This window comes from Anomaloglossus baeobatrachus (genome assembly GCF_048569485.1).
Source record: "Anomaloglossus baeobatrachus isolate aAnoBae1 chromosome 9 unlocalized genomic scaffold, aAnoBae1.hap1 SUPER_9_unloc_2, whole genome shotgun sequence".
In the NCBI taxonomy this organism is placed as follows: domain Eukaryota; kingdom Metazoa; phylum Chordata; class Amphibia; order Anura; family Aromobatidae; genus Anomaloglossus; species Anomaloglossus baeobatrachus.
Genome location: NW_027441820.1, coordinates 469,909 through 493,118, shown reverse-complemented (window position 1 = coordinate 493,118; position 23,210 = coordinate 469,909). Strand labels below are relative to the sequence as shown.

Sequence of the window (23,210 nt, the reverse complement as noted above, 5' to 3'; positions counted from 1 at the left end):
ACAGAGGGCAGGGTTTGGGGGCTGGGAAGGAAAGGGAAAAGATTAGGGTTTGGGGATGATGAAAGGGCTTTCTACGGGTAAGGATGGCAAAGGGTGGCAGTGACGGAAAGTCAGGCAACCTGTCCTGTCCGTCATTTTGTATCGTGAATTGGAAAGACTGCAAGGGGGAGGGGAGTTGCTTGCGCCCTAAAGGAGGAGTTATTCAGATTCATTGCAGTGGGGGGCGGCGGCTGCAAAACGCACCATTCTTCTTGTTTTTGCTCTGCAAAGCAGCCTTTTCAAGGGTTGGCTTGGGTGACAAAATGTCTTCTGTAGGCGTGGGTTTGTCTCCCTCTCGCTCTCTCTCCCTAAGATGTGTCCGGCATAGGCCAGGGTGCCACTCGAGGCCCAAACCAATTCTGGTTATCGCTTCTCGGCCTTTTGGCTAAGATCAAGTGTAGTATCGTTCGAAAAGGTGGTTTAAGGCTCCGGCCACCTTAGTACAATGATGCAATGCACACTGGAAGGTTGCGCTTGTTAGTACTTTGGGAGGATAGTATATCCATCTAGAGGAAACCATGGCCCTACCAGGATCGAGGCTATTAGACTGAGTAAGTGTGGGGGCTATGGTGCAATGTGCCCCAGGATTGACGACCCTGGAGTGAGTCTGAGCTTGCTGGCTTGGGACCCCGGCGAGCCTTGGGCTCTGTAGCACACCGTACCTTGCCCTTTCATACTTTCTGAGCATATTGCTCTATCCCGGCCTTCTGGCTAGGAAGGGAAATTTTTATAATCATGGTCGGAGGTCCGTTCAGCTTTGGGCTGAGAAACCAACACCCGGTTGGAGGTCCGGGTCAGCTTTGGCTGAGAAACCAACACCCGGTTGGAGGTCCGGGTCAGCTTCGGCTGAGAAACCAACACCCGGTTGGAGGTCCGGGTCAGCTTCGGCTGAGAAACCAACACCCGGTTGGAGGCCCGGGTCAGCTTCGGCTGAGAAACCAACACCCGGTTGGAGGTCCGGTTAGCCTTGGGCTGAGAAACCAACACCGGTTGACGGTCCGGGCAGTTTCGGCTGCGAAACCAACAACTAGTAGCTCTCTACTCCACTTGGGTAAGATGCCTGGATGGACGCTGGGAGCAACGACAAGGTTTAACCAGGCTTCGGCTTGGGGGAGCACCGAAGATCCCTGACCCTTGCTGTGGCCTTCTGGCTCGGAGGGACGGGGTTGATTTTTGGGGACCCTCTCCTCACGGAGGGGTCCACACGAATCCTAGCCTTTGCACTGTTTTTGGTGTGACTTCGGTCATGCATTTTTTGCGGTGCTTTGGAAAGCTTCATTAAATCAAAATCTGTTCTTATCAGTTTAATATCTGATACGTCCCCTATCTGGGGACCATATATTAAATGGATTTTTAGAACAGGGAGATGGAAAAAGAGCTTGCTCTGTCCACTCCACGCATTGACCTGGTATTGCAGTACCTCCAGGACCGGTGCACCCCTTCTTAACCCAGTTTCCAAAAGCAGAACTCAATTCACCTGATTCATATTAGCCCGATTTAATGAATTGGAAGAAAGCATACGTCTTCATATGCACCTCAATTTGGCCCATTCACTTTTCACACTTCCTCCTTTTGTTTTTTATCTTTCACACTTTTGACTTTCTTTATTCATCCAAATAGCAAACTCATCACCACTCAACCTGACCAACTCGGCTATGTCCCGTGCTGCAGTTCTCTGTCTTATCTAGATCATTTGCAATTGAATGGAATAGATCCCTTTTGGACAAAGTGGATTCACCTGCTGCTGCAGTGACCACAGGTGTGATAAGATCTAGAATTGGCATCTGGTGCGATCTCTCCGCTTCCACTCCAAAGAAAGTTACCTGTTTATTCCTATCATGCATTGGTTTTTGGGGTTTTCTTTGAGTAATGATGATCTCTTTAGTAGTCTGTTGGCGCCCTCTCCTGGAGGAATAGTTTGCTTGCTCTTGGACATTCTAAAAGAGAGGTCATGATAGACATTGAGCTTCTGAGCTCAATTGGGGACAGTCATGGGTGATGAATGTTTGCAACCTGCTGCAAAGCCTCATACCGCAATATAAGGAACGTCAAATACTAAGAAAGGGCGGCCTATGAAAGAATTACTACTTTCAATAAGTACACTTAAACGGCTAATTGGGAATAGAAAAACTGTAAAAAGCCCTCTGAGAAAGCCCCCCTCTAACCTTTGATAGTAAGCTTTTCTGTAGTCTGCCTGTTGATGTATTTTCCGTTTGAACTGTGCACAACATGAAGAGACGGAACACTGGCGGCTTGTCACAATGCCCCCGCTGACATCACAATAGCGCTGCTGCCTAGAAAACAAGCTGCGCAGCAGAAGTTGTTCTTTGGGTGGGAGGGTGGGCTAGTGTAAGGAGGGGGCAAGCTCTTTTTTTCCCGGGTGGTAGGGGGATGACAGGAGAAGGGATGCGGGTGGTGAGAAGGGTACAGAGGGCAGGGTTTGGGGGCTGGGAAGGAAAGGGAAAAGATTAGGGTTTGGGGATGATGAAAGGGCTTTCTACGGGTAAGGATGGCAAAGGGTGGCAGTGACGGAAAGTCAGGCAACCTGTCCTGTCCGTCTTTTTGTATCGTGAATTGGAAAGACTGCAAGGGGGAGGGGAGTTGCTTGCGCCCTAAAGGAGGAGTTATTCAGATTCATTGCAGTGGGGGGCGGCGGCTGCAAAACGCACCATTCTTCTTGTTTTTGCTCTGCAAAGCAGCCTTTTCAAGGGTTGGCTTGGGTGACAAAATGTCTTCTGTAGGCGTGGGTTTGTCTCCCTCTCGCTCTCTCTCCCTAAGATGTGTCCGGCATAGGCCAGGGTGCCACTCGAGGCCCAAACCAATTCTGGTTATCGCTTCTCGGCCTTTTGGCTAAGATCAAGTGTAGTATCTGTGAGGCTCGGCAGATGCAATGCACACTGGAAGGTTGCGCTTGCTAGTACTCTTGATGTATAGTATATTCATCTAGAGGAAAACATGGCCCTACCAGGATCGAGGCTATTAGACTGAGTAAGTGTGGGGGCTATGGTGCAATGTGCCCCAGGACTGACGACCCTGGAGTGAGTCTGAGCTTGCTGGCTTGGGACCCCGGCGAGCCTTGGGCTCTGTAGCACACCGTACCTTGCCCTTTCATACTTTCTGAGCATATTGCTCTATCCCGGCCTTCTGGCTAGGAAGGGAAATTTTTATAATCATGGTCGGAGGTCCGTTCAGCTTTGGGCTGAGAAACCAACACCCGGTTGGAGGTCCGGGTCAGCTTCGGCTGAGAAACCAACACCCGGTTGGAGGTCTGGGTCAGCTTCGGCTGAGAAACCAACACCCGGTTGGAGGTCCGGGTCAGCTTCGGCTGAGAAACCAACACCCGGTTGGAGGTCCGGTTAGCCTTGGGCTGAGAAACCAGCACCGGTTGACGGTCCGGGCAGTTTCGGCTGCGAAACCAACAACTAGTAGCTCTCTACTCCACTTGGGTAAGATGCCTGGGTGGACGCTGGGAGCAACGACAAGGCTCAACCAGGCTTCGGCTTGGGGGAGCACCGAAGATCCCTGACCCTTGCTGTGGCCTTCTGGCTCGGAGGGACGGGGTTGATTTTTGGGGACCCTCTCCTCACGGAGGGGTCCACACGAATCCTAGCCTTTGCACTGTTTTTGGTGTGACTTCGGTCATGCATTTTTTGCGGTGCTTTGGAAAGCTTCATTAAATCAAAAAATCTGTTCTTATCAGTTTAATATCTGATACGTCCCCTATCTGGGGACCATATATTAAATGGATTTTTAGAACAGGGAGATGGAAAAAGAGCTTGCTCTGTCCACTCCACGCATTGACCTGGTATTGCAGTACCTCCAGGACCGGTGCACCCCTTCTTAACCCAGTTTCCAAAAGCAGAACTCAATTCACCTGATTCATATTAGCCCGATTTAATGAATTGGAAGAAAGCATACGTCTTCATATGCACCTCAATTTGGCCCATTCACTTTTCACACTTCCTCCTTTTGTTTTTTATCTTTCACACTTTTGACTTTCTTTATTCATCCAAATAGCAAACTCATCACCACTCAACCTGACCAACTCGGCTATGTCCCGTGCTGCAGTTCTCTGTCTTATCTAGATCATTTGCAATTGAATGGAATAGATCCCTTTTGGACAAAGTGGATTCACCTGCTGCTGCAGTGACCACAGGTGTGATAAGATCTAGAATTGGCATCTGGTGCGATCTCTCCGCTTCCACTCCAAAGAAAGTTACCTGTTTATTCCTATCATGCATTGGTTTTTGGGGTTTTCTTTGAGTAATGATGATCTCTTTAGTAGTCTGTTGGCGCCCTCTCCTGGAGGAATAGTTTGCTTGCTCTTGGACATTCTAAAAGAGAGGTCATGATAGACATTGAGCTTCTGAGCTCAATTGGGGACAGTCATGGGTGATGAATGTTTGCAACCTGCTGCAAAGCCTCATACCGCAATATAAGGAACGTCAAATACTAAGAAAGGGCGGCCTATGAAAGAATTACTACTTTCAATAAGTACACTTAAACGGCTAATTGGGAATAGAAAAACTGTAAAAAGCCCTCTGAGAAAGCCCCCCTCTAACCTTTGATAGTAAGCTTTTCTGTAGTCTGCCTGTTGATGTATTTTCCGTTTGAACTGTGCACAACATGAAGAGACGGAACACTGGCGGCTTGTCACAATGCCCCCGCTGACATCACAATAGCGCTGCTGCCTAGAAAACAAGCTGCGCAGCAGAAGTTGTTCTTTGGGTGGGAGGGTGGGCTAGTGTAAGGAGGGGGCAAGCTCTTTTTTTCCCGGGTGGTAGGGGGATGACAGGAGAAGGGAAGCGGGTGGTGAGAAGGGTACAGAGGGCAGGGTTTGGGGGCTGGGAAGGAAAGGGAAAAGATTAGGGTTTGGGGATGATGAAAGGGCTTTCTACGGGTAAGGATGGCAAAGGGTGGCAGTGACGGAAAGTCAGGCAACCTGTCCTGTCCGTCTTTTTGTATCGTGAATTGGAAAGACTGCAAGGGGGAGGGGAGTTGCTTGCGCCCTAAAGGAGGAGTTATTCAGATTCATTGCAGTGGGGGGCGGCGGCTGCAAAACGCACCATTCTTCTTGTTTTTGCTCTGCAAAGCAGCCTTTTCAAGGGTTGGCTTGGGTGACAAAATGTCTTCTGTAGGCGTGGGTTTGTCTCCCTCTCGCTCTCTCTCCCTAAGATGTGTCCGGCATAGGCCAGGGTGCCACTTGAGGCCCAAACCAATTCTGGTTATCGCTTCTCGGCCTTTTGGCTAAGATCAAGTGTAGTATCTGTTCTTATCAGTTTAATATCTGATACGTCCCCTATCTGGGGACCATATATTAAATGGATTTTTAGAACAGGGAGATGGAAAAAGAGCTTGCTCTGTCCACTCCACGCATTGACCTGGTATTGCAGTACCTCCAGGACCGGTGCACCCCTTCTTAACCCAGTTTCCAAAAGCAGAACTCAATTCACCTGATTCATATTAGCCCGATTTAATGAATTGGAAGAAAGCATACGTCTTCATATGCACCTCAATTTGGCCCATTCACTTTTCACACTTCCTCCTTTTGTTTTTTATCTTTCACACTTTTGACTTTCTTTATTCATCCAAATAGCAAACTCATCACCACTCAACCTGACCAACTCGGCTATGTCCCGTGCTGCAGTTCTCTGTCTTATCTAGATCATTTGCAATTGAATGGAATAGATCCCTTTTGGACAAAGTGGATTCACCTGCTGCTGCAGTGACCACAGGTGTGATAAGATCTAGAATTGGCATCTGGTGCGATCTCTCCGCTTCCACTCCAAAGAAAGTTACCTGTTTATTCCTATCATGCATTGGTTTTTGGGGTTTTCTTTGAGTAATGATGATCTCTTTAGTAGTCTGTTGGCGCCCTCTCCTGGAGGAATAGTTTGCTTGCTCTTGGACATTCTAAAAGAGAGGTCATGATAGACATTGAGCTTCTGAGCTCAATTGGGGACAGTCATGGGTGATGAATGTTTGCAACCTGCTGCAAAGCCTCATACCGCAATATAAGGAACGTCAAATACTAAGAAAGGGCGGCCTATGAAAGAATTACTACTTTCAATAAGTACACTTAAACGGCTAATTGGGAATAGAAAAACTGTAAAAAGCCCTCTGAGAAAGCCCCCCTCTAACCTTTGATAGTAAGCTTTTCTGTAGTCTGCCTGTTGATGTATTTTCCGTTTGAACTGTGCACAACATGAAGAGACGGAACACTGGCGGCTTGTCACAATGCCCCCGCTGACATCACAATAGCGCTGCTGCCTAGAAAACAAGCTGCGCAGCAGAAGTTGTTCTTTGGGTGGGAGGGTGGGCTAGTGTAAGGAGGGGGCAAGCTCTTTTTTTCCCGGGTGGTAGGGGGATGACAGGAGAAGGGATGCGGGTGGTGAGAAGGGTACAGAGGGCAGGGTTTGGGGGCTGGAAAGGAAAGGGAAAAGATTAGGGTTTGGGGATGATGAAAGGGCTTTCTACGGGTAAGGATGGCAAAGGGTGGCAGTGACGGAAAGTCAGGCAACCTGTCCTGTCCGTCTTTTTGTATCGTGAATTGGAAAGACTGCAAGGGGGAGGGGAGTTGCTTGCGCCCTAAAGGAGGAGTTATTCAGATTCATTGCAGTGGGGGGCGGCGGCTGCAAAACGCACCATTCTTCTTGTTTTTGCTCTGCAAAGCAGCCTTTTCAAGGGTTGGCTTGGGTGACAAAATGTCTTCTGTAGGCGTGGGTTTGTCTCCCTCTCGCTCTCTCTCCCTAAGATGTGTCCGGCATAGGCCAGGGTGCCACTCGAGGCCCAAACCAATTCTGGTTATCGCTTCTCGGCCTTTTGGCTAAGATCAAGTGTAGTATCTGTTCTTATCAGTTTAATATCTGATACGTCCCCTATCTGGGGACCATATATTAAATGGATTTTTAGAACAGGGAGATGGAAAAAGAGCTTGCTCTGTCCACTCCACGCATTGACCTGGTATTGCAGTACCTCCAGGACCGGTGCACCCCTTCTTAACCCAGTTTCCAAAAGCAGAACTCAATTCACCTGATTCATATTAGCCCGATTTAATGAATTGGAAGAAAGCATACGTCTTCATATGCACCTCAATTTGGCCCATTCACTTTTCACACTTCCTCCTTTTGTTTTTTATCTTTCACACTTTTGACTTTCTTTATTCATCCAAATAGCAAACTCATCACCACTCAACCTGACCAACTCGGCTATGTCCCGTGCTGCAGTTCTCTGTCTTATCTAGATCATTTGCAATTGAATGGAATAGATCCCTTTTGGACAAAGTGGATTCACCTGCTGCTGCAGTGACCACAGGTGTGATAAGATCTAGAATTGGCATCTGGTGCGATCTCTCCGCTTCCACTCCAAAGAAAGTTACCTGTTTATTCCTATCATGCATTGGTTTTTGGGGTTTTCTTTGAGTAATGATGATCTCTTTAGTAGTCTGTTGGCGCCCTCTCCTGGAAGAATAGTTTGCTTGCTCTTGGACATTCTAAAAGAGAGGTCATGATAGACATTGAGCTTCTGAGCTCAATTGGGGACAGTCATGGGTGATGAATGTTTGCAACCTGCTGCAAAGCCTCATACCGCAATATAAGGAACGTCAAATACTAAGAAAGGGCGGCCTATGAAAGAATTACTACTTTCAATAAGTACACTTAAACGGCTAATTGGGAATAGAAAAACTGTAAAAAGCCCTCTGAGAAAGCCCCCCTCTAACCTTTGATAGTAAGCTTTTCTGTAGTCTGCCTGTTGATGTATTTTCCGTTTGAACTGTGCACAACATGAAGAGACGGAACACTGGCGGCTTGTCACAATGCCCCCGCTGACATCACAATAGCGCTGCTGCCTAGAAAACAAGCTGCGCAGCAGAAGTTGTTCTTTGGGTGGGAGGGTGGGCTAGTGTAAGGAGGGGGCAAGCTCTTTTTTTCCCGGGTGGTAGGGGGATGACAGGAGAAGGGATGCGGGTGGTGAGAAGGGTACAGAGGGCAGGGTTTGGGGGCTGGGAAGGAAAGGGAAAAGATTAGGGTTTGGGGATGATGAAAGGGCTTTCTACGGGTAAGGATGGCAAAGGGTGGCAGTGACGGAAAGTCAGGCAACCTGTCCTGTCCGTCTTTTTGTATCGTGAATTGGAAAGACTGCAAGGGGGAGGGGAGTTGCTTGCGCCCTAAAGGAGGAGTTATTCAGATTCATTGCAGTGGGGGGCGGCGGCTGCAAAACGCACCATTCTTCTTGTTTTTGCTCTGCAAAGCAGCCTTTTCAAGGGTTGGCTTGGGTGACAAAATGTCTTCTGTAGGCGTGGGTTTGTCTCCCTCTCGCTCTCTCTCCCTAAGATGTGTCCGGCATAGGCCAGGGTGCCACTCGAGGCCCAAACCAATTCTGGTTATCGCTTCTCGGCCTTTTGGCTAAGATCAAGTGTAGTATCTGTTCTTATCAGTTTAATATCTGATACGTCCCCTATCTGGGGACCATATATTAAATGGATTTTTAGAACAGGGAGATGGAAAAAGAGCTTGCTCTGTCCACTCCACGCATTGACCTGGTATTGCAGTACCTCCAGGACCGGTGCACCCCTTCTTAACCCAGTTTCCAAAAGCAGAACTCAATTCACCTGATTCATATTAGCCCGATTTAATGAATTGGAAGAAAGCATACGTCTTCATATGCACCTCAATTTGGCCCATTCACTTTTCACACTTCCTCCTTTTGTTTTTTATCTTTCACACTTTTGACTTTCTTTATTCATCCAAATAGCAAACTCATCACCACTCAACCTGACCAACTCGGCTATGTCCCGTGCTGCAGTTCTCTGTCTTATCTAGATCATTTGCAATTGAATGGAATAGATCCCTTTTGGACAAAGTGGATTCACCTGCTGCTGCAGTGACCACAGGTGTGATAAGATCTAGAATTGGCATCTGGTGCGATCTCTCCGCTTCCACTCCAAAGAAAGTTACCTGTTTATTCCTATCATGCATTGGTTTTTGGGGTTTTCTTTGAGTAATGATGATCTCTTTAGTAGTCTGTTGGCGCCCTCTCCTGGAGGAATAGTTTGCTTGCTCTTGGACATTCTAAAAGAGAGGTCATGATAGACATTGAGCTTCTGAGCTCAATTGGGGACAGTCATGGGTGATGAATGTTTGCAACCTGCTGCAAAGCCTCATACCGCAATATAAGGAACGTCAAATACTAAGAAAGGGCGGCCTATGAAAGAATTACTACTTTCAATAAGTACACTTAAACGGCTAATTGGGAATAGAAAAACTGTAAAAAGCCCTCTGAGAAAGCCCCCCTCTAACCTTTGATAGTAAGCTTTTCTGTAGTCTGCCTGTTGATGTATTTTCCGTTTGAACTGTGCACAACATGAAGAGACGGAACACTGGCGGCTTGTCACAATGCCCCCGCTGACATCACAATAGCGCTGCTGCCTAGAAAACAAGCTGCGCAGCAGAAGTTGTTCTTTGGGTGGGAGGGTGGGCTAGTGTAAGGAGGGGGCAAGCTCTTTTTTTCCCGGGTGGTAGGGGGATGACAGGAGAAGGGATGCGGGTGGTGAGAAGGGTACAGAGGGCAGGGTTTGGGGGCTGGGAAGGAAAGGGAAAAGATTAGGGTTTGGGGATGATGAAAGGGCTTTCTACGGGTAAGGATGGCAAAGGGTGGCAGTGACGGAAAGTCAGGCAACCTGTCCTGTCCGTCTTTTTGTATCGTGAATTGGAAAGACTGCAAGGGGGAGGGGAGTTGCTTGCGCCCTAAAGGAGGAGTTATTCAGATTCATTGCAGTGGGGGGCGGCGGCTGCAAAACGCACCATTCTTCTTGTTTTTGCTCTGCAAAGCAGCCTTTTCAAGGGTTGGCTTGGGTGACAAAATGTCTTCTGTAGGCGTGGGTTTGTCTCCCTCTCGCTCTCTCTCCCTAAGATGTGTCCGGCATAGGCCAGGGTGCCACTCGAGGCCCAAACCAATTCTGGTTATCGCTTCTCGGCCTTTTGGCTAAGATCAAGTGTAGTATCGTTCGAAAAGGTGGTTTAAGGCTCCGGCCACCTTAGTACAATGATGCAATGCACACTGGAAGGTTGCGCTTGTTAGTACTTTGGGAGGATAGTATATCCATCTAGAGGAAACCATGGCCCTACCAGGATCGAGGCTATTAGACTGAGTAAGTGTGGGGGTTATGGTGCAATGTGCCCCAGGAATGGACACCCTGGAGGGAGTCTGAACTTGCTAGGTTGGGACCCTGGTAAGCCTCAGACTCTGTCGCACGCCGCGCCTTGCCTATTCATACTTTCCAAGCATATTGCCCTATCCCGGCCTTCTGGCTAAGAAGGGAAATTTTTATAATCCCGGTCGGAGGTCCGGTCAGCTTTGGGCTGAGAAACCAACACCCGGTTGGAGGTCCGGGTCAGCTTTGGCTGAGAAACCAACACCCGGTTGGAGGTCCGGTTAGCCTTGGGCTGAGAAACCAACACCCGGTTGGAGGTCCGGTCAGCCTTGGGCTGAGAAACCAACACCCGGTTGGAGGTCCGGTCAGCCTTGGGCTGAGAAACCAACACCGGTTGACGGTCCGGGCAGTCTCGGCTGCGAAACCAACGACTAGTAGCTCCCTACTCCACTTGGGTAAGATGCCTCGGTGGATGCTGGGAGCAACAACAAGGCTCAACCAGGCTTCGGCTTGGGGGAGCACCGAAGATCCCTGACCCTCGCTGTGGCCTTCTGGCTCGGAGGGACGGGGTTGATTTTTGGGGATCCTCTTCTCACGGAGGGGTCCACACGAATCCTAGCCTTTGCACTGTTTTTGGTGTGACTTCGGTCATGCATTTTTGCGGTGCTTTGGAAAGCTTCATTAAATCAAAAATCTGTGAGGCTCGGCAGATGCAATGCACACTGGAAGGTTGCGCTTGCTAGTACTCTGGATGTATAGTATATTCATCTAGAGGAAAACATGGCCCTACCAGGATCGAGGCTATTAGACTGAGTAAGTGTGGGGGCTATGGTGCAATGTTCCCCAGGACTGACGACCCTGGAGTGAGTCTGAGCTTGCTGGCTTGGGACCCCGGCGAGCCTTGGGCTCTGTAGCACACCGTACCTTGCCCTTTCATACTTTCTGAGCATATTGCTCTATCCCGGCCTTCTGGCTAGGAAGGGAAATTTTTATAATCATGGTCGGAGGTCCGTTCAGCTTTGGGCTGAGAAACCAACACCCGGTTGGAGGTCCGGGTCAGCTTCGGCTGAGAAACCAACACCCGGTTGGAGGTCCGGGTCAGCTTCGGCTGAGAAACCAACACCCGGTTGGAGGTCCGGGTCAGCTTCGGCTGAGAAACCAACACCCGGTTGGAGGTCCGGGTCAGCTTCGGCTGAGAAACCAACACCCGGTTGGAGGTCCGGTTAGCCTTGGGCTGAGAAACCAACACCGGTTGACGGTCCGGGCAGTTTCGGCTGTGAAACCAACAACTAGTAGCTCTCTACTCCACTTGGGTAAGATGCCTGGGTGGACGCTGGGAGCAACGACAAGGCTCAACCAGGCTTCGGCTTGGGGGAGCACCGAAGATCCCTGACCCTTGCTGTGGCCTTCTGGCTCGGAGGGACGGGGTTGATTTTTGGGGACCCTCTCCTCACGGAAAGGTCCACACGAATCCTAGCCTTTGCACTGTTTTTGGTGTGACTTCGGTCATGCATTTTTTGCGGTGCTTTGGAAAGCTTCATTAAATCAAATCTGTTCTTATCAGTTTAATATCTGATACGTCCCCTATCTGGGGACCATATATTAAATGGATTTTTAGAACAGGGAGATGGAAAAAGAGCTTGCTCTGTCCACTCCACGCATTGACCTGGTATTGCAGTACCTCCAGGACCGGTGCACCCCTTCTTAACCCAGTTTCCAAAAGCAGAACTCAATTCACCTGATTCATATTAGCCTGATTTAATGAATTGGAAGAAAGCATACGTCTTCATATGCACCTCAATTTGGCCCATTCACTTTTCACACTTCCTCCTTTTGTTTTTTATCTTTCACACTTTTGACTTTCTTTATTCATCCAAATAGCAAACTCATCACCACTCAACCTGACCAACTCGGCTATGTCCCGTGCTGCAGTTCTCTGTCTTATCTAGATCATTTGCAATTGAATGGAATAGATCCCTTTTGGACAAAGTGGATTCACCTGCTGCTGCAGTGACCACAGGTGTGATAAGATCTAGAATTGGCATCTGGTGCGATCTCTCCGCTTCCACTCCAAAGAAAGTTACCTGTTTATTCCTATCATGCATTGGTTTTTGGGGTTTTCTTTGAGTAATGATGATCTCTTTAGTAGTCTGTTGGCGCCCTCTCCTGGAGGAATAGTTTGCTTGCTCTTGGACATTCTAAAAGAGAGGTCATGATAGACATTGAGCTTCTGAGCTCAATTGGGGACAGTCATGGGTGATGAATGTTTGCAACCTGCTGCAAAGCCTCATACCGCAATATAAGGAACGTCAAATACTAAGAAAGGGCGGCCTATGAAAGAATTACTACTTTCAATAAGTACACTTAAACGGCTAATTGGGAATAGAAAAACTGTAAAAAGCCCTCTGAGAAAGCCCCCCTCTAACCTTTGATAGTAAGCTTTTCTGTAGTCTGCCTGTTGATGTATTTTCCGTTTGAACTGTGCACAACATGAAGAGACGGAACACTGGCGGCTTGTCACAATGCCCCCGCTGACATCACAATAGCGCTGCTGCCTAGAAAACAAGCTGCGCAGCAGAAGTTGTTCTTTGGGTGGGAGGGTGGGCTAGTGTAAGGAGGGGGCAAGCTCTTTTTTTCCCGGGTGGTAGGGGGATGACAGGAGAAGGGATGCGGGTGGTGAGAAGGGTACAGAGGGCAGGGTTTGGGGGCTGGGAAGGAAAGGGAAAAGATTAGGGTTTGGGGATGATGAAAGGGCTTTCTACGGGTAAGGATGGCAAAGGGTGGCAGTGACGGAAAGTCAGGCAACCTGTCCTGTCCGTCTTTTTGTATCGTGAATTGGAAAGACTGCAAGGGGGAGGGGAGTTGCTTGCGCCCTAAAGGAGGAGTTATTCAGATTCATTGCAGTGGGGGGCGGCGGCTGCAAAACGCACCATTCTTCTTGTTTTTGCTCTGCAAAGCAGCCTTTTCAAGGGTTGGCTTGGGTGACAAAATGTCTTCTGTAGGCGTGGGTTTGTCTCCCTCTCGCTCTCTCTCCCTAAGATGTGTCCGGCATAGGCCAGGGTGCCACTCGAGGCCCAAACCAATTCTGGTTATCGCTTCTCGGCCTTTTGGCTAAGATCAAGTGTAGTTTGGGAGGGTACTACCTTGGTTGGTGCTGAAAGGTGCCAGGGTATTGCACAACTGCTGGCCTTGGGGGAGTGTGCATCGTAGGATGTCATAGCCCTCTTGTGACGGACAGTTACCTGGGCAACGAGAGGCGGTCACTTTATTATTTTCAAACTCATCCTTCAAAAAAAAAAAAAAAAAAAAAAAATCTGTTCTTATCAGTTTAATATCTGATACGTCCCCTATCTGGGGACCATATATTAAATGGATTTTTAGAACAGGGAGATGGAAAAAGAGCTTGCTCTGTCCACTCCACGCATTGACCTGGTATTGCAGTACCTCCAGGACCGGTGCACCCCTTCTTAACCCAGTTTCCAAAAGCAGAACTCAATTCACCTGATTCATATTAGCCCGATTTAATGAATTGGAAGAAAGCATACGTCTTCATATGCACCTCAATTTGGCCCATTCACTTTTCACACTTCCTCCTTTTGTTTTTTATCTTTCACACTTTTGACTTTCTTTATTCATCCAAATAGCAAACTCATCACCACTCAACCTGACCAACTCGGCTATGTCCCGTGCTGCAGTTCTCTGTCTTATCTAGATCATTTGCAATTGAATGGAATAGATCCCTTTTGGACAAAGTGGATTCACCTGCTGCTGCAGTGACCACAGGTGTGATAAGATCTAGAATTGGCATCTGGTGCGATCTCTCCGCTTCCACTCCAAAGAAAGTTACCTGTTTATTCCTATCATGCATTGGTTTTTGGGGTTTTCTTTGAGTAATGATGATCTCTTTAGTAGTCTGTTGGCGCCCTCTCCTGGAGGAATAGTTTGCTTGCTCTTGGACATTCTAAAAGAGAGGTCATGATAGACATTGAGCTTCTGAGCTCAATTGGGGACAGTCATGGGTGATGAATGTTTGCAACCTGCTGCAAAGCCTCATACCGCAATATAAGGAACGTCAAATACTAAGAAAGGGCGGCCTATGAAAGAATTACTACTTTCAATAAGTACACTTAAACGGCTAATTGGGAATAGAAAAACTGTAAAAAGCCCTCTGAGAAAGCCCCCCTCTAACCTTTGATAGTAAGCTTTTCTGTAGTCTGCCTGTTGATGTATTTTCCGTTTGAACTGTGCACAACATGAAGAGACGGAACACTGGCGGCTTGTCACAATGCCCCCGCTGACATCACAATAGCGCTGCTGCCTAGAAAACAAGCTGCGCAGCAGAAGTTGTTCTTTGGGTGGGAGGGTGGGCTAGTGTAAGGAGGGGGCAAGCTCTTTTTTTCCCGGGTGGTAGGGGGATGACAGGAGAAGGGATGCGGGTGGTGAGAAGGGTACAGAGGGCAGGGTTTGGGGGCTGGGAAGGAAAGGGAAAAGATTAGGGTTTGGGGATGATGAAAGGGCTTTCTACGGGTAAGGATGGCAAAGGGTGGCAGTGACGGAAAGTCAGGCAACCTGTCCTGTCCGTCTTTTTGTATCGTGAATTGGAAAGACTGCAAGGGGGAGGGGAGTTGCTTGCGCCCTAAAGGAGGAGTTATTCAGATTCATTGCAGTGGGGGGCGGCGGCTGCAAAACGCACCATTCTTCTTGTTTTTGCTCTGCAAAGCAGCCTTTTCAAGGGTTGGCTTGGGTGACAAAATGTCTTCTGTAGGCGTGGGTTTGTCTCCCTCTCGCTCTCTCTCCCTAAGATGTGTCCGGCATAGGCCAGGGTGCCACTCGAGGCCCAAACCAATTCTGGTTATCGCTTCTCGGCCTTTTGGCTAAGATCAAGTGTAGTATCTGTTCTTATCAGTTTAATATCTGATACGTCCCCTATCTGGGGACCATATATTAAATGGATTTTTAGAACAGGGAGATGGAAAAAGAGCTTGCTCTGTCCACTCCACGCATTGACCTGGTATTGCAGTACCTCCAGGACCGGTGCACCCCTTCTTAACCCAGTTTCCAAAAGCAGAACTCAATTCACCTGATTCATATTAGCCCGATTTAATGAATTGGAAGAAAGCATACGTCTTCATATGCACCTCAATTTGGCCCATTCACTTTTCACACTTCCTCCTTTTGTTTTTTATCTTTCACACTTTTGACTTTCTTTATTCATCCAAATAGCAAACTCATCACCACTCAACCTGACCAACTCGGCTATGTCCCGTGCTGCAGTTCTCTGTCTTATCTAGATCATTTGCAATTGAATGGAATAGATCCCTTTTGGACAAAGTGGATTCACCTGCTGCTGCAGTGACCACAGGTGTGATAAGATCTAGAATTGGCATCTGGTGCGATCTCTCCGCTTCCACTCCAAAGAAAGTTACCTGTTTATTCCTATCATGCATTGGTTTTTGGGGTTTTCTTTGAGTAATGATGATCTCTTTAGTAGTCTGTTGGCGCCCTCTCCTGGAGGAATAGTTTGCTTGCTCTTGGACATTCTAAAAGAGAGGTCATGATAGACATTGAGCTTCTGAGCTCAATTGGGGACAGTCATGGGTGATGAATGTTTGCAACCTGCTGCAAAGCCTCATACCGCAATATAAGGAACGTCAAATACTAAGAAAGGGCGGCCTATGAAAGAATTACTACTTTCAATAAGTACACTTAAACGGCTAATTGGGAATAGAAAAACTGTAAAAAGCCCTCTGAGAAAGCCCCCCTCTAACCTTTGATAGTAAGCTTTTCTGTAGTCTGCCTGTTGATGTATTTTCCGTTTGAACTGTGCACAACATGAAGAGACGGAACACTGGCGGCTTGTCACAATGCCCCCGCTGACATCACAATAGCGCTGCTGCCTAGAAAACAAGCTGCGCAGCAGAAGTTGTTCTTTGGGTGGGAGGGTGGGCTAGTGTAAGGAGGGGGCAAGCTCTTTTTTTCCCGGGTGGTAGGGGGATGACAGGAGAAGGGATGCGGGTGGTGAGAAGGGTACAGAGGGCAGGGTTTGGGGGCTGGGAAGGAAAGGGAAAAGATTAGGGTTTGGGGATGATGAAAGGGCTTTCTACGGGTAAGGATGGCAAAGGGTGGCAGTGACGGAAAGTCAGGCAACCTGTCCTGTCCGTCTTTTTGTATCGTGAATTGGAAAGACTGCAAGGGGGAGGGGAGTTGCTTGCGCCCTAAAGGAGGAGTTATTCAGATTCATTGCAGTGGGGGGCGGCGGCTGCAAAACGCACCATTCTTCTTGTTTTTGCTCTGCAAAGCAGCCTTTTCAAGGGTTGGCTTGGGTGACAAAATGTCTTCTGTAGGCGTGGGTTTGTCTCCCTCTCGCTCTCTCTCCCTAAGATGTGTCCGGCATAGGCCAGGGTGCCACTCGAGGCCCAAACCAATTCTGGTTATCGCTTCTCGGCCTTTTGGCTAAGATCAAGTGTAGTATCTGTTCTTATCAGTTTAATATCTGATACGTCCCCTATCTGGGGACCATATATTAAATGGATTTTTAGAACAGGGAGATGGAAAAAGAGCTTGCTCTGTCCACTCCACGCATTGACCTGGTATTGCAGTACCTCCAGGACCGGTGCACCCCTTCTTAACCCAGTTTCCAAAAGCAGAACTCAATTCACCTGATTCATATTAGCCCGATTTAATGAATTGGAAGAAAGCATACGTCTTCATATGCACCTCAATTTGGCCCATTCACTTTTCACACTTCCTCCTTTTGTTTTTTATCTTTCACACTTTTGACTTTCTTTATTCATCCAAATAGCAAACTCATCACCACTCAACCTGACCAACTCGGCTATGTCCCGTGCTGCAGTTCTCTGTCTTATCTAGATCATTTGCAATTGAATGGAATAGATCCCTTTTGGACAAAGTGGATTCACCTGCTGCTGCAGTGACCACAGGTGTGATAAGATCTAGAATTGGCATCTGGTGCGATCTCTCCGCTTCCACTCCAAAGAAAGTTACCTGTTTATTCCTATCATGCATTGGTTTTTGGGGTTTTCTTTGAGTAATGATGATCTCTTTAGTAGTCTGTTGGCGCCCTCTCCTGGAGGAATAGTTTGCTTGCTCTTGGACATTCTAAAAGAGAGGTCATGATAGACATTGAGCTTCTGAGCTCAATTGGGGACAGTCATGGGTGATGAATGTTTGCAACCTGCTGCAAAGCCTCCTACCGCAATATAAGGAACGTCAAATACTAAGAAAGGGCGGCCTATGAAAGAATTACTACTTTCAATAAGTACACTTAAACGGCTAATTGGGAATAGAAAAACTGTAAAAAGCCCTCTGAGAAAGCCCCCCTCTAACCTTTGATAGTAAGCTTTTCTGTAGTCTGCCTGTTGATGTATTTTCCGTTTGAACTGTGCACAACATGAAGAGACGGAACACTGGCGGCTTGTCACAATGCCCCCGCTGACATCACAATAGCGCTGCTGCCTAGAAAACAAGCTGCGCAGCAGAAGTTGTTCTTTGGGTGGGAGGGTGGGCTAGTGTAAGGAGGGGGCAAGCTCTTTTTTTCCCGGGTGGTAGGGGGATGACAGGAGAAGGGATGCGGGTGGTGAGAAGGGTACAGAGGGCAGGGTTTGGGGGCTGGGAAGGAAAGGGAAAAGATTAGGGTTTGGGGATGATGAAAGGGCTTTCTACGGGTAAGGATGGCAAAGGGTGGCAGTGACGGAAAGTCAGGCAACCTGTCCTGTCCGTCTTTTTGTATCGTGAATTGGAAAGACTGCAAGGGGGAGGGGAGTTGCTTGCGCCCTAAAGGAGGAGTTATTCAGATTCATTGCAGTGGGGGGCGGCGGCTGCAAAACGCACCATTCTTCTTGTTTTTGCTCTGCAAAGCAGCCTTTTCAAGGGTTGGCTTGGGTGACAAAATATCTTCTGTAGGCGTGGGTTTGTCTCCCTCTCGCTCTCTCTCCCTAAGATGTGTCCGGCATAGGCCAGGGTGCCACTCGAGGCCCAAACCAATTCTGGTTATCGCTTCTCGGCCTTTTGGCTAAGATCAAGTGTAGTATCGTTCGAAAAGGTGGTTTAAGGCTCCGGCCACCTTAGTACAATGATGCAATGCACACTGGAAGGTTGCGCTTGTTAGTACTTTGGGAGGATAGTATATCCATCTAGAGGAAACCATGGCCCTACCAGGATCGAGGCTATTAGACTGAGTAAGTGTGGGGGCTATGGTGCAATGTGCCCCAGGATTGACGACCCTGGAGTGAGTCTGAGCTTGCTGGCTTGGGACCCCGGCGAGCCTTGGGCTCTGTAGCACACCGTACCTTGCCCTTTCATACTTTCCAAGCATATTGCCCTATCCTGGCCTTCTGGCTAAGAAGGGAAATTTTTATAATCTCGGTCGGAGGTCCGGTCAGCTTTGGGCTTAGAAACCAACACCCGGTTGGAGGTCCGGGTCAGCTTTGGCTGAGAAACCAACACCCGGTTGGAGGTCCGGTTAGCCTTGGGCTGAGAAACCAACACCCGGTTGGAGGTCCGGTCAGCCTTGGGCTGAGAAACCAACACCCGGTTGGAGGTCCGGTCAGCCTTGGGCTGAGAAACCAACACCGGTTGACGGTCCGGGCAGTCTCGGCTGCGAAACCAACGACTAGTAGCTCCCTACTCCACTTGGGTAAGATGCCTCGGTGGACGCTGGGAGCAACAACAAGGCTCAACCAGGCTTCGGCTTGGGGGAGCACCGAAGATCCCTGACCCTCGCTGTGGCCTTCTGGCTCGGAGGGACGGGGTTGATTTTTGGGGATCCTCTTCTCACGGAGGGGTCCACACGAATCCTAGCCTTTGCACTGTTTTTGGTGTGACTTCGGTCATGCATTTTTGCGGTGCTTTGGAAAGCTTCATTAAATCAAAATCTGTTCTTATCAGTTTAATATCTGATACGTCCCCTATCTGGGGACCATATATTAAATGGATTTTTAGAACAGGGAGATGGAAAAAGAGCTTGCTCTGTCCACTCCACGCATTGACCTGGTATTGCAGTACCTCCAGGACCGGTGCACCCCTTCTTAACCCAGTTTCCAAAAGCAGAACTCAATTCACCTGATTCATATTAGCCCGATTTAATGAATTGGAAGAAAGCATACGTCTTCATATGCACCTCAATTTGGCCCATTCACTTTTCACACTTCCTCCTTTTGTTTTTTATCTTTCACACTTTTGACTTTCTTTATTCATCCAAATAGCAAACTCATCACCACTCAACCTGACCAACTCGGCTATGTCCCGTGCTGCAGTTCTCTGTCTTATCTAGATCATTTGCAATTGAATGGAATAGATCCCTTTTGGACAAAGTGGATTCACCTGCTGCTGCAGTGACCACAGGTGTGATAAGATCTAGAATTGGCATCTGGTGCGATCTCTCCGCTTCCACTCCAAAGAAAGTTACCTGTTTATTCCTATCATGCATTGGTTTTTGGGGTTTTCTTTGAGTAATGATGATCTCTTTAGTAGTCTGTTGGCGCCCTCTCCTGGAGGAATAGTTTGCTTGCTCTTGGACATTCTAAAAGAGAGGTCATGATAGACATTGAGCTTCTGAGCTCAATTGGGGACAGTCATGGGTGATGAATGTTTGCAACCTGCTGCAAAGCCTCATACCGCAATATAAGGAACGTCAAATACTAAGAAAGGGCGGCCTATGAAAGAATTACTACTTTCAATAAGTACACTTAAACGGCTAATTGGGAATAGAAAAACTGTAAAAAGCCCTCTGAGAAAGCCCCCCTCTAACCTTTGATAGTAAGCTTTTCTGTAGTCTGCCTGTTGATGTATTTTCCGTTTGAACTGTGCACAACATGAAGAGACGGAACACTGGCGGCTTGTCACAATGCCCCCGCTGACATCACAATAGCGCTGCTGCCTAGAAAACAAGCTGCGCAGCAGAAGTTGTTCTTTGGGTGGGAGGGTGGGCTAGTGTAAGGAGGGGGCAAGCTCTTTTTTTCCCGGGTGGTAGGGGGATGACAGGAGAAGGGATGCGGGTGGTGAGAAGGGTACAGAGGGCAGGGTTTGGGGGCTGGGAAGGAAAGGGAAAAGATTAGGGTTTGGGGATGATGAAAGGGCTTTCTACGGGTAAGGATGGCAAAGGGTGGCAGTGACGGAAAGTCAGGCAACCTGTCCTGTCCGTCTTTTTGTATCGTGAATTGGAAAGACTGCAAGGGGGAGGGGAGTTGCTTGCGCCCTAAAGGAGGAGTTATTCAGATTCATTGCAGTGGGGGGCGGCGGCTGCAAAACGCACCATTCTTCTTGTTTTTGCTCTGCAAAGCAGCCTTTTCAAGGGTTGGCTTGGGTGACAAAATGTCTTCTGTAGGCGTGGGTTTGTCTCCCTCTCGCTCTCTCTCCCTAAGATGTGTCCGGCATAGGCCAGGGTGCCACTCGAGGCCCAAACCAATTCTGGTTATCGCTTCTCTGCCTTTTGGCTAAGATCATGTGTAGTGTTGTTCGAAGAGGTGGTTTAAGCTCCAGGCCACCTTAGTACAATGATACAATGCACACTGGAAGGTTGCGCTTGCTAGTACTCTGGGTGGATAGTATATTCATCTAGAGGAAAACATGGCCCTACCAGGATCAAGGCTATTAGACTGAGTAAGGGTGGGGGGCTATGGTACAACGTGCCCCAGGACTGACGACCCTGGAGTGAGTTTGAGCTTGCTGGCTTGGGACCCCGGCAAGCCTTGGGCTCTGTAGCACACCGTACCTTGCCTTTTCATACTTTTTGAGCATATTACCCTATCCCGGCCTTCTGGCTAGGAAGGGAAATTTTTACAATCCCGGTCGGAGGTCTGGTCAGCTTTGGGCTGAGAAACTAACACCCGGTTGGAGGTCCGGGTCAGCTTCGGCTGAGAAACCAACACCCGGTTGGAGGTCTGGGTCAGCTTCGGCTGAGAAACCAACACCCGGTTGGAGGTCCGGTTAGCCTTGGGCTGAGAAACCAACACCGGTTGACGGTCCGGGCAGTTTCGGCTGCGAAACCAACAACTAGTAGCTCTCTACTCCACTTGGGTAAGATGCCTGGGTGGACGCTGGGAGCAACGACAAGGCTCAACCAGGCTTCGGCTTGGGGGAGCACCGAAGATCCCTGACCCTTGCTGTGGCCTTCTGGCTCGGAGGGACGGGGTTGATTTTTGGGGACCCTCTCCTCACGGTGGGGTCCACACGAATCCTAGCCTTTGCACTGTTTTTGGTGTGACTTCGGTCATGCATTTTTTGTGGTGCTTTGGAAAGCTTCATTAAATCAAAATCTGTTCTTATCAGTTTAATATCTGATACGTCCCCTATCTGGGGACCATATATTAAATGGATTTTTAGAACAGGGAGATGGAAAAAGAGCTTGCTCTGTCCACTCCACGCATTGACCTGGTATTGCAGTACCTCCAGGACCGGTGCACCCCTTCTTAACCCAGTTTCCAAAAGCAGAACTCAATTCACCTGATTCATATTAGCCCGATTTAATGAATTGGAAGAAAGCATACGTCTTCATATGCACCTCAATTTGGCCCATTCACTTTTCACACTTCCTCCTTTTGTTTTTTATCTTTCACACTTTTGACTTTCTTTATTCATCCAAATAGCAAACTCATCACCACTCAACCTGACCAACTCGGCTATGTCCCGTGCTGCAGTTCTCTGTCTTATCTAGATCATTTGCAATTGAATGGAATAGATCCCTTTTGGACAAAGTGGATTCACCTGCTGCTGCAGTGACCACAGGTGTGATAAGATCTAGAATTGGCATCTGGTGCGATCTCTCCGCTTCCACTCCAAAGAAAGTTACCTGTTTATTCCTATCATGCATTGGTTTTTGGGGTTTTCTTTGAGTAATGATGATCTCTTTAGTAGTCTGTTGGCGCCCTCTCCTGGAGGAATAGTTTGCTTGCTCTTGGACATTCTAAAAGAGAGGTCATGATAGACATTGAGCTTCTGAGCTCAATTGGGGACAGTCATGGGTGATGAATGTTTGCAACCTGCTGCAAAGCCTCATACCGCAATATAAGGAACGTCAAATACTAAGAAAGGGCGGCCTATGAAAGAATTACTACTTTCAATAAGTACACTTAAACGGCTAATTGGGAATAGAAAAACTGTAAAAAGCCCTCTGAGAAAGCCCCCCTCTAACCTTTGATAGTAAGCTTTTCTGTAGTCTGCCTGTTGATGTATTTTCCGTTTGAACTGTGCACAACATGAAGAGACGGAACACTGGCGGCTTGTCACAATGCCCCCGCTGACATCACAATAGCGCTGCTGCCTAGAAAACAAGCTGCGCAGCAGAAGTTGTTCTTTGGGTGGGAGGGTGGGCTAGTGTAAGGAGGGGGCAAGCTCTTTTTTTCCCGGGTGGTAGGGGGATGACAGGAGAAGGGATGCGGGTGGTGAGAAGGGTACAGAGGGCAGGGTTTGGGGGCTGGGAAGGAAAGGGAAAAGATTAGGGTTTGGGGATGATGAAAGGGCTTTCTACGGGTAAGGATGGCAAAGGGTGGCAGTGACGGAAAGTCAGGCAACCTGTCCTGTCCGTCTTTTTGTATCGTGAATTGGAAAGACTGCAAGGGGGAGGGGAGTTGCTTGCGCCCTAAAGGAGGAGTTATTCAGATTCATTGCAGTGGGGGGCGGCGGCTGCAAAACGCACCATTCTTCTTGTTTTTGCTCTGCAAAGCAGCCTTTTCAAGGGTTGGCTTGGGTGACAAAATGTCTTCTGTAGGCGTGGGTTTGTCTCCCTCTCGCTCTCTCTCCCTAAGATGTGTCCGGCATAGGCCAGGGTGCCACTCGAGGCCCAAACCAATTCTGGTTATCGCTTCTCGGCCTTTTGGCTAAGATCAAGTGTAGTGTTGTTCGAAGAGGTGGTTTAAGCTCCAGGCCACCTTAGTACAATGATACAATGCACACTGGAAGGTTGCGCTTGCTAGTACTCTGGGTGGATAGTATATTCATCTAGAGGAAAACATGGCCCTACCAGGATCGAGGCTATTAGACTGAGTAAGGGTGGGGGGCT

The 23,210-nt window shown here is 48.4% G+C and overlaps 11 non-coding genes and 4 pseudogenes across 11 annotated transcripts; all 15 read left to right on the top strand.

The window, feature by feature from the left end:
* Positions 1-404: 404 nt before the first annotated feature.
* On the top strand, positions 405-546 carry LOC142259730 (U2 spliceosomal RNA; annotated as a pseudogene).
* A 739-nt stretch (positions 547-1,285) lies between these two features.
* LOC142259625 (U2 spliceosomal RNA) lies at positions 1,286-1,481 on the top strand. The gene has a single exon (XR_012728080.1). It is a non-coding gene; the product is annotated as a U2 spliceosomal RNA (small nuclear RNA).
* A 1,388-nt stretch (positions 1,482-2,869) lies between these two features.
* On the top strand, positions 2,870-2,996 carry LOC142259701 (U2 spliceosomal RNA; annotated as a pseudogene).
* A 684-nt stretch (positions 2,997-3,680) lies between these two features.
* On the top strand, positions 3,681-3,878 carry LOC142259606 (U2 spliceosomal RNA). The gene has a single exon (XR_012728065.1). It is a non-coding gene; the product is annotated as a U2 spliceosomal RNA (small nuclear RNA).
* A 1,388-nt stretch (positions 3,879-5,266) lies between these two features.
* Positions 5,267-5,457, top strand: LOC142259490 (U2 spliceosomal RNA). Its single transcript, XR_012727976.1, has one exon. It is a non-coding gene; the product is annotated as a U2 spliceosomal RNA (small nuclear RNA).
* A 1,388-nt stretch (positions 5,458-6,845) lies between these two features.
* LOC142259488 (U2 spliceosomal RNA) lies at positions 6,846-7,036 on the top strand. The gene has a single exon (XR_012727975.1). It is a non-coding gene; the product is annotated as a U2 spliceosomal RNA (small nuclear RNA).
* Positions 7,037-8,424: 1,388 nt separating this feature from the next.
* On the top strand, positions 8,425-8,615 carry LOC142259486 (U2 spliceosomal RNA). The gene has a single exon (XR_012727973.1). It is a non-coding gene; the product is annotated as a U2 spliceosomal RNA (small nuclear RNA).
* A 1,388-nt stretch (positions 8,616-10,003) lies between these two features.
* Positions 10,004-10,145, top strand: LOC142259729 (U2 spliceosomal RNA; annotated as a pseudogene).
* Positions 10,146-11,700: 1,555 nt separating this feature from the next.
* Positions 11,701-11,895, top strand: LOC142259630 (U2 spliceosomal RNA). The gene has a single exon (XR_012728085.1). It is a non-coding gene; the product is annotated as a U2 spliceosomal RNA (small nuclear RNA).
* Positions 11,896-13,459: 1,564 nt separating this feature from the next.
* On the top strand, positions 13,460-13,658 carry LOC142259665 (U2 spliceosomal RNA). The gene has a single exon (XR_012728112.1). It is a non-coding gene; the product is annotated as a U2 spliceosomal RNA (small nuclear RNA).
* A 1,388-nt stretch (positions 13,659-15,046) lies between these two features.
* On the top strand, positions 15,047-15,237 carry LOC142259485 (U2 spliceosomal RNA). Its single transcript, XR_012727972.1, has one exon. It is a non-coding gene; the product is annotated as a U2 spliceosomal RNA (small nuclear RNA).
* Positions 15,238-16,625: 1,388 nt separating this feature from the next.
* On the top strand, positions 16,626-16,816 carry LOC142259484 (U2 spliceosomal RNA). Its single transcript, XR_012727971.1, has one exon. It is a non-coding gene; the product is annotated as a U2 spliceosomal RNA (small nuclear RNA).
* Positions 16,817-18,204: 1,388 nt separating this feature from the next.
* Positions 18,205-18,346, top strand: LOC142259728 (U2 spliceosomal RNA; annotated as a pseudogene).
* Positions 18,347-19,043: 697 nt separating this feature from the next.
* LOC142259590 (U2 spliceosomal RNA) lies at positions 19,044-19,238 on the top strand. Its single transcript, XR_012728050.1, has one exon. It is a non-coding gene; the product is annotated as a U2 spliceosomal RNA (small nuclear RNA).
* Positions 19,239-21,424: 2,186 nt separating this feature from the next.
* On the top strand, positions 21,425-21,620 carry LOC142259603 (U2 spliceosomal RNA). The gene has a single exon (XR_012728062.1). It is a non-coding gene; the product is annotated as a U2 spliceosomal RNA (small nuclear RNA).
* The last annotated feature ends 1,590 nt before the right edge of the window (positions 21,621-23,210 follow it).